Source organism: Jatropha curcas, chromosome 1 (genome assembly GCF_041381405.1).
Source record: "Jatropha curcas cultivar XTBG-Jc1 chromosome 1, XTBG_Jcur_1.0, whole genome shotgun sequence".
NCBI lineage: Eukaryota > Viridiplantae > Streptophyta > Magnoliopsida > Malpighiales > Euphorbiaceae > Jatropha > Jatropha curcas.
In genome coordinates, this window is record NC_143151.1 from 20,372,365 (window position 1) to 20,381,960 (window position 9,596).

Genomic DNA, 9,596 nt, shown 5'->3' on the forward strand with positions numbered 1-9,596 from the left:
GATTAAGAGTTTAAAAATAAAAACTAGTCAACAAATAACGTGGACAGCTTCCTTGAATCACACAAATCTTGAATGCTTGAAGTCTGAGAGAGAGAGAGAGAGAGAAAATAATAGAACAAAGATGGTAGAACCATATCTCCCTTGAATGAATCCATTCCCTCTTTATATAGACCTCTTGAGAGAAAATCTGACTTCGTTTAGGAAATAGAGTCTTAATTAAATAAGAAATATTTTGGAAATAGGAAACTGTTTAGGCTTTGGATTTCTTCTCAATTAGGAATCTCTCATGTGCCTAAATAGGATTAGAACTTGATTTGCACGTTAGGAAAATATCTCAGGTGGGCCCATGCAAGTGGTAAGGACTGGCTAGCGTTTTCGACTCAAAACAACACTTAATTTTTAGCACGGTCGTGCTGTGAGGCACGGGCTTGGCGTGCCGGAGCTTGATTCATAGGATGGTTCAGCACGGGTCGTGCTCAGGGGCACGAGTAGGGGAGAATATGTGGCACGGGCATGCCATATAGCATGACTAGGGCATGCTATGCTCTGAGTCTCCAAGATAGAATGCAGCATGGGCCGTGCTCAGGCAAGCATGCCTTTGGATTGATGTTGTAACGTCCCATTTTTCTATTGAATCGAGTCGTTGCTTAGAGTCGAGTCGGGCTGCTCCAAAACCCGGTTCGAGCCATTAGAGTCTAGAGTGGGCTAGAATGAAATAAGGAGAAGAAGTGGACTTACTTGAAGGAAACAAAAAGATCAAAGTATAAGGATTAGGACTTGCTTGCACTAAAATATAAAGTTGAGGTATTAAGTTGTACCATTTTGACACTTGAGGTACCATTTGGTAATTTTCACATAAAAATCCATGATATTTTGGAGATGTACCCGTGAGTTCCATTCATTTTCATTTCTTCATCCTTATCTTCATCTTCTTCCTCTACTTTCCTCTTCCACTTTCCTTTCTCCATCACTTTTAATGGTAGTGAAGATTTTAATGGGATTCAAGCATTAATTCAACTTCTATTCTATCCAAGTAAGTAAACCTTCTTGAATTTCATACTTGAATCATTTGGTGATATTTTTAGATGATTCATAAGAATTCTTATGTATAGGAGAAGTGAGCTCAAAGGTAAAAGGAAGCTAAAAAGAAGAGTTTAAGCTTTTTGGAGTGAAGGTGTGCTATCTCTTTTCGTTTAATTAATTTCCTTGCATGAGAATTTGTGTGGTGTGTTGATAATGAGAAAATATGTTGTTTCATGTTGAGTAAGATGACTGAAAATGGTGAAAAAGCATGAGATGAAATGAATAAATGAAGTAGATATTGAGTTTTTGCTGAAACAAGTTTTGCTGGAAAAGTTACCAGTAACTTCACCTTGATTTTTACCCCATTTAAAAATGGAATTAGGAAGTGTCATAGAAGAGCTATTTGTTCCTCTATGCGTTAGCTTTACATGGGTTTTTGAATCATTCAAATCGGAGTTGTAAATTGAGAGATATAACCAAAAGAGTACAGACTGCGCAGGTTGAAAAACACGTCGCGCGCTCGCGAATTTCATTTGCGCGCTCGCGACTTGGCCTGTAAACTCACTGACTCTCTTTTGGTGCTTTGCGCGCTCGCGACTTTCATTTGCGCGCTCACGACTTATGTTTTTATGCTCTTTTAACTTCATTTTCAATGCAATTGTATTCCTTTGCTCAACTTATATGCCTCCAATCATTTTAAAACAAAAAGACAACATTAGAACATGCATCAAAACAACATGCAAGCATGCAAATGATGTGAAATGAGGTAAACACAACTTGTAATTGTATTCTATGCAATTGTGAAATGGTGTATGAAGTTATGAATTCTATGCAATTGTATTCCTTTTCTCAACTTGTATGTCTTCAACCATTTTAAAGCAAAAAGACAACATGAACACATGTATAAACACAAAATGCAAGCATGCAAATGGTGTGAAACTAACATGACAAAAGTTGCCCGCTTGGCGAGGCTATCAGCATACAGGTAAGCAGTAAATTTTATGAAATGATGAAGCAGTTAATTTTTATGACACAAGCATGTGAAAATAACATGACACAAGCATGCAAATTATGACACAGTTACTATGCTTTTGTTTTATCTATTGTCATTCCATTAATATGCTCCATTGAGGTTAGGTAGAAACCACGTAGATAAGGCTATGTCGCGATATAGAATAGCAGATCTGCGCCCCCATACAGTTTGGTACTCCGGCTACAGGCCGTTGAGTGGATATGATTATATAGGCCATAGCAGCCAAGCATACAGTTTCATCCAGTTTCATACAGTTTTTCTTATCACTTCGGTTTCACTATAACCTTATGGAGCCACACAGATATCTTGACATAACATTGCATGAATCATACAGTATACTAAACAGCAAGAAAGATTATCAAGGTAAAATGAAAGTATCATGATATGTGTGCTTACATTCCATATGTGAGTACATGTTTATTTCTATATATGTATGTGCTTATATGTTTCTTTATTCATTGTGATATTCACTGAGTTTAATCAAAGTTGCAGAATTCATACAGCATAAAGAACATCAGGTAAGATCATGAAAGTATAATGCTATATATGCTTACAAGTTTATTTATTGAATCTTTAAGGAGCCATACAGTCATGAGATGTTATTAATCATAACTTATATGATGTGACTAAAAGTGCATAAGTCATACAGCATAATGAATAGCAAGTAAGACAATGAACATATATTGTTATGTATTCTTACATGTTTATTGATCTCATCCATACAACACAATGAACAGCAGGTAAGATCATGCTAGTATCATAATGTGTGATTACAGGTTCATGTAAAGGAGTTATGAGATAATTAGAACTAAATTATTGATGTTTATGAATTAGAAGTTTATTCGTTGTTATAAAGAGACATTTATGTTGAAATTTACTGATTCTATGATGATCAATGCTTTATGAAATTTATATTTTAAGTTAGTTGCCATCGCACTTTATTAAGTATGTGAATTATTGAGCACCACTGAGTTTTATACTCAGCGCGTCGATTTTTATCACGCGTAGGTTGAAGATCGTGGTTGCTACTTGAAGACTTGAGGAGTACTTTCAAAGCAGAAGTGACTAATTTGGTCATAGTAGATTGAGAGTTGTATAATTAAGAATTTTGGCATGTATTAAGATTTATGGCATGTATAATTATTACATTTGTTAGAGCTTATGTGATTGGAAATATAATGGAAGCATGTAATTATTGTGGTGTAAGTATTTGGAGGAAATGATTGAATATGAAATATGTTACTATAGTTGGTATGATTAGGTCATGAAGACTTGATATAGATCATGAATGCACTTAATTGCTGGATATTAAATGCTATTGAGGATTTATACAGTTATGACTATATATATAAAGTGTTGTTGTGTTATGATGATTAGTTGGAGATATTGGAAGTTTGGAGTTTAATTGGGAGTGTTTTATATTCATAGTTAGCATACAGGATGATATCAGCATGACAGGATATAAGTTCAACCAGATTGTAGCGTCTCGGCTCGGTTCATTCGGGTTAACGGGTGGACCGGGAAGGGATGTTACAGATGTCCTCTTTCGGCACGAGCATGCCAGATAGCACGGCTGGGGCATGCTAGGCTATGAGTCTGTACTTCAGTTTCCTTGAACCCAGCACGGGCGTGCTGATGTGCACGGGTGGGGCATGCTAGAGCTCGGATATTTTGCCTTATTTTACTCTTTTCTGTGCTAAAATCCTACGAATTTCCTTAAGATCAAGCAAATTATATTTCAAAGAAGTTTTGAACAAAAACATGAATAAAACTAAATAAAAACTAATAAAAATAATTAAAACTACTAAAAAACCTTAGGAAAAACTATATTAAAATTACTCTAAAAATATATTTATCAATAATGAAAAATAAGTCATTTGGAAAATATTTTTTCAAGTATTTTCCATGAAAATATTTTTCAGCGAGATATTTTACGGAAACAAACGGAGCATTAATTGTAGCTAGATTTTAGTTGACTAAACAACTTAAATACTTAAATGTAGATAATTTATAGTAAATAATAAATTGAAATGACCAATCAAAATATAGAAAAATAAAGAAAAAATTTAAAATTTCTTAAGAAAAGAAAAATAGAATGTTAGTTGAGTAAACAACTTAAATACTTAAATGTAGATAATTTATAGTAAATAATAAATTGAAATGACCAATCAAAATACAAAAAAATAAAGAAAAAATTTAAAATTTCTTAAAAAAAGAAATAGAATGCTCAACAAAGAGAACGCGTTAAACTTTCTCTTTGTTTTAACTTTTATACATGTATACATAAAACCTAAGCCCAAAATCATAAAATGAATTCAACAACCTCAAAAGAAGAATTTATGTTGATGCGTATTTTAATTATGATAATTAAGAAACCAAATATTCATGTCAAAAGGTTATTTGTTTAGCATATGGAATTATGAATTGACATTCCAATAAAAGTACATAAATTATAAATTGGTTTAAATTATTAAATAAATAAGGAAAAATAATTATTTAGTCCATGAGGTTTTACAAAATTAATTTTTGAGTCCTCGCAGTTTTGTATATTAGGTATTTAGTCCCGGAGGTTATGTTCCGTCTCATTAAGAGGTCCCTCTGTCCAAAATCTAGTGATTTTTCTATTAAAAGCATGTACAAAGACGAATTTGAGGAGAGAGAATAATTTAAAATGACAGAATGTGCCCTTAATGAGCAAAACAAACGTGTTTTTAATCCTTAACTATCCCAACCTCACCTTAAAACTGAAAACCCAAAAGCTAGGGTTTGTGCCGCTAAAAAAACTGAAATCATGTTAGTTTCAAGCGCTAATGACAATCCATGGGAGGAAAGGTTATTAAATTGGTATTGTAAGTGTGGGAAGAAAGCGGGGATAAGGATTTCTGAGACAACAAGGAACAAGCACCATTTGTATTACTACTGTGTCAATAATGTATGTAGGTCATTTCTTGGATGGTGTAAACAAATTGATATGAGTGATTATAGCCAAAGAATGGAAAATAGCCATAATGAGGTGAGGCAAAGGAGCATACCCGCTGGTCCACATGACATGAAGGAGGATATTTTGCTTCTGCAGATAGAGATTCAAAGGATCATATGGAGGCTGGAACACATAGGAGTAGAGATGGGCTCATTGAAGATGATTTTTGGTGTCTCTATGGTAGGCATAATGATGCTATTTGTGATTTTAGTGATTGTTGTTTGCAAGGCGAAATAGGGTCAGGTTGTGGTAGTGGGTTTATTAGCTGTTGTTTTGTAATGGTTAGCCTTTTTGTTGAATGCACTGTCAATGGTAGTTAAAGTTAGGTTTACTGTACCTGTTGGCCTCATTAATGGAATGGAATTTAAAATCTTTTCTTCTCTAAACTTGTGATCTCTTATTTGACATCATTGAATATGGAAGCAACATATGCATAAAAAAAAATAACAATCCATGCAATATTGGTAAAAAATTGAAATTTCTTTTGTCAATCAATAACTGAGTTGATGTATTACAAAAAGAACTCAACATCCACATGTTCAGGATTGAGTGTTCCTTGTAACACAACATCCAAGTGTCACTTGTAAGATAAAAAGGCCTATTCTATGAATATACTAATACCTGTATGTGTCCAAAATGCAAAATAAACAGCTATTGTGCAAGTTTATACCACATTTACAGCTGCCAAAATAAATATGTAAGTGCACTACTTGGCATTCTCATCGTAACAATATCTATGACCACAAAGACAAGAACCAATAGTGTCAATAGTCCTCGTTACCCTACTGCATAATTATTTACAACAGCTTAACAGAAAAACTCATTCCAAATGCTAATTTGCTGCAGAACTGATCCAGCAGCACCTTCTACACAGCATGATCCACTTCCACCACCATCTCTCACCGAAGTAGTCTGCTTCTGACCCTTACAAATCACAAAAAAAAAAATCAACTGAAAGATTATAAAAACCCTCAAACCAAAATGAAAAAGTAAAATAGTTGTATGGAATTTTATACCTTTGCAGCAGCTGGAGGGGCTTTCTCACATGTCCTCTTGTTGTGGCCTAGCTGCTTGCAAAAAGCACACCTAACAGTGGAACTCCTCTTAGCTGTACTAGGAGCAGCTTCACCTTCTTGACGTTTTCTCCTCTCTCTTAGTCTGCCTACCTTTCTTTTAAGTTTTGGTGGACAAACTTTGGCTTGAGTATTAGGCTGCATGTTATATTAAATGATGGGATGAATCACACCACTGTATGTCTTCTTATACATCTCCACAATAAAATATTCATGACAATAATATTCAATATGTTGGCTCAAGATTCAAGTTCTAATATCAGAATTTTGATGATTAAAACAAAACAAATAAATTTAAATTATATTATTCGTACTAATAATATTTTATGCAGAATTCTTATGGAAAGTAACAAACGAACAAGGCAAGTCCTACAAAATCCATAATGTGTGAAGACATCCGAAGACCTTAGTGGATAGGTCTTTAGGTTTAATTGTAGGATAGAGAGAAAATTCATCTATAAGCACAAAAAAGTAATTTTTTCTCTCATCAAAATTTTTCGAAAATTAATTTCTTCAAAATAAATCCTTTTGTCAAAAATTTGTTTTCAAAATTCCTTTAAAAGAAATCGAAATGATTAAATTACCTAAAATTAAAGAGATTATGTCTCTAACGATTTTGGTAATGAATCGTATGCTTTCTTTTTCGGAAATACTCTTTGAAGATCTAAAGAATTTTAATTTATTCTCTTACCTAAAACGAAGGAAGATCTTATTCTTTCATTTTAGTAAGTAGAATCTTTTCGAAAAACATTTCTCAAATAAAATGCTTTCGAAAATCTTCATATTTAAAAGGAAGATCGTCTCCTATTTTCTTACCAAAAGAATAAAAAAAATTTTTGGTAACTAAGATTGTCGTATCTTCTAAATAAGGAAAGCAAATATTCTGATTTCAAAATGAAATATCCATTTTCTAAAAGCGAGAGTCACAAATCTCTCTATAAAAAGAGTTTTCACTCTTTGAACAATGGGAAAGAAAGAGTTTTCGTTTTAAGAGTATTCACCTATTGATCACATTCTTTATCTCTCAAAATCTACTCTCTACCCCCATTTTTACTTTCATATTTACATTTCACGTTTTTATCTTTAAAGAGAAAAGAATTTTTATAACTACTTTTGAAAAACAGTTCTGTGTTCTAAACAATTTTCTAATCTGAAAAACTGTTTTTCCTGTGCTTATATTTGCATTTCTGTCTGTCTATTTAGATTCTGTAATCTTTAGTAGACAGGTCTTTATTTGATAAACAATTGTGTAATAGCTTAGGTTAGAAGCTATTGTGAAAGAGGTTATCAAGCAACCTTCTTCGTGAGAGAGATTCTAATGTCTTGAATTGAGTTTATGTACCCTGCCAAAAACAGAAAGGGTTGAGGTTAACTAGAACCTGTGAAAAATCTAGTGGGATAAAGGGTAGATCTAGGTTTTGATCTATTGCCTTATACTGATTGGTTTGTCTCTTACCCTTGAAAAGAGATAACATAGTTGAGGATCTCAAGATGAGTCTTAGGGAGTGGATGTAGGTGAGTTAGTGCTGAACCACTATAAATCACTGTGTTGATCTTTTTAATTTCTGAAGTTTTGCTTGATGCTACTTTACTTACACTTCTGTTTATATTTTAGAAATGCTAAAAGTGTTAATGAATTTGATGTTCTAAAACTGAAATAAGTCTTATCTTCTCTGAATATTAGAACTCTGAAATTCTGATAAGTGAATATACCAAGTTCTAAACTGTTCTTCTATTTACAGTATATTTCACTACTTGGGTTTCTAATCAGTTTTCTAAACTTGATCAAAGCTTTGTGAAGCAGTTCTAATTTCAGTAATTGTCTCTCTCACAGTCTTATATGATTTTCTAAACTTTATGAGGAAGTTCTAAATACAATAGCTTTTCGTCATAAAGAAGTTCTAATATTGAATAAGACATTGTGAAGTAGTTCTAATTAATAGCTGCACTTTGCATAGTCTTTCTATAGAACATTATGAGGAAGTTCTAATCCATAATTTATTCCCACAAGTTTTCTATTTTTTCCGCTGCACTTAGAATTCTATATTTTGTTTTAAATTCTAAAATATATATTTTTAGAAAACCCAATTCACCCCCTTCTTGGGTTGTGCCATACACATACGGGACCCACACAATATTTGCTCTTTTATAGCCAACTGCAACAGCATGCCTGCAAGGCACTCCAAAGATTTCCCACCGATTACAAGTGCAAGTTTTCTTATTTAAGTCAACAGTAAAGGAAACAGGTCCTTCAGTCACTTCATACTCATCTGAATTACTTGGCAGCATCTTGCAGAGCCTGCTCTCCCTGATAATCTTACTCAAATTTGCCCTACAAGTTGGTATTATTCTCCCCTCCTAACTAGATGCCCTTTATAACCTCTTATGCAACCTCACCATACATTTCTTTCTTATACTATCAATGAGGGTCATAATAGGTTATTCCTCAACGTATCCACCCAACTATTAAAGCTCTCAGTTATGTTATTAGTAACATCATCACTTTTTTTGCCTCTGGCCAAAAGGGATGTCTGGACCAATGTGATAAGGGGATATTGAGCAACCATGCTATTGGTTTCCCTTCATGTTTATTCTCAATGTTTTCCATAAATTGCCTAAATTCATATGAATATGTTGCTTTCTCAGCCATCCACAATTCCTTTCTCAACATAACTCTAGGAAATTGATTTCTAAGGTTCACTAGGAAAGTGCAATCTCACAGCCTCTATTAAACCCCAAGAAATGTAATTACACAATTCAGTAAAGTATAAAATGATACACAATATAAGGTATCTCATATTTACTTTAAAGAAATGCATTTTAATTAAAGAAATGCAAAACACACACAAATATATAAGATAAAAATATTTAAGATACATGTATTTAAAACATACACCTTTTGTCGATTTGACACGATAGTCCAGGGCTTCTCTTCAGTTCCATCTCCAATGCATTGATATTATTAGTCCAAGAAAAAATTCCAGCTTACAAGACACTCAGATTGCACAATTGCAAAAGCTAACAGGAAAACACCCCTATTCCCATCTCCACTAACTGCACTCAAGAAACATCCTCCAAAAGGACCTTTTAAGTGTGCTCCATCAAGTCCAATGAAGGGCCTACACCCTTTTAAAAATCCCAATTTCATTGCTCAAAGAAAATAAAGATGCTACTAAACTGTATAGGGTCAGAATTTGTCCTAGGCATTGATTCAAATTACACAAAAGATCTGGGATTAAACCTTTGCAAATTTGCTATGTATTGATCCAAGTTGTTAAAGCTCTCTTCATGAGACCCTTCGGCCTTTTGTCTTGCCAAATGTCTAACCTTGTGCAACTGCCAATAGTCTAGCTCAATACCCCATTTTTTTACTCAGTTCACTTTGCATAAGTTCAAAACTTATGTTTGGGTTAGTAGCCAATTGATCGGCCAGGTCCTGCTTCACGCATTTAGTATTAGCATTAGGATTTATATTACCAATGGGCCT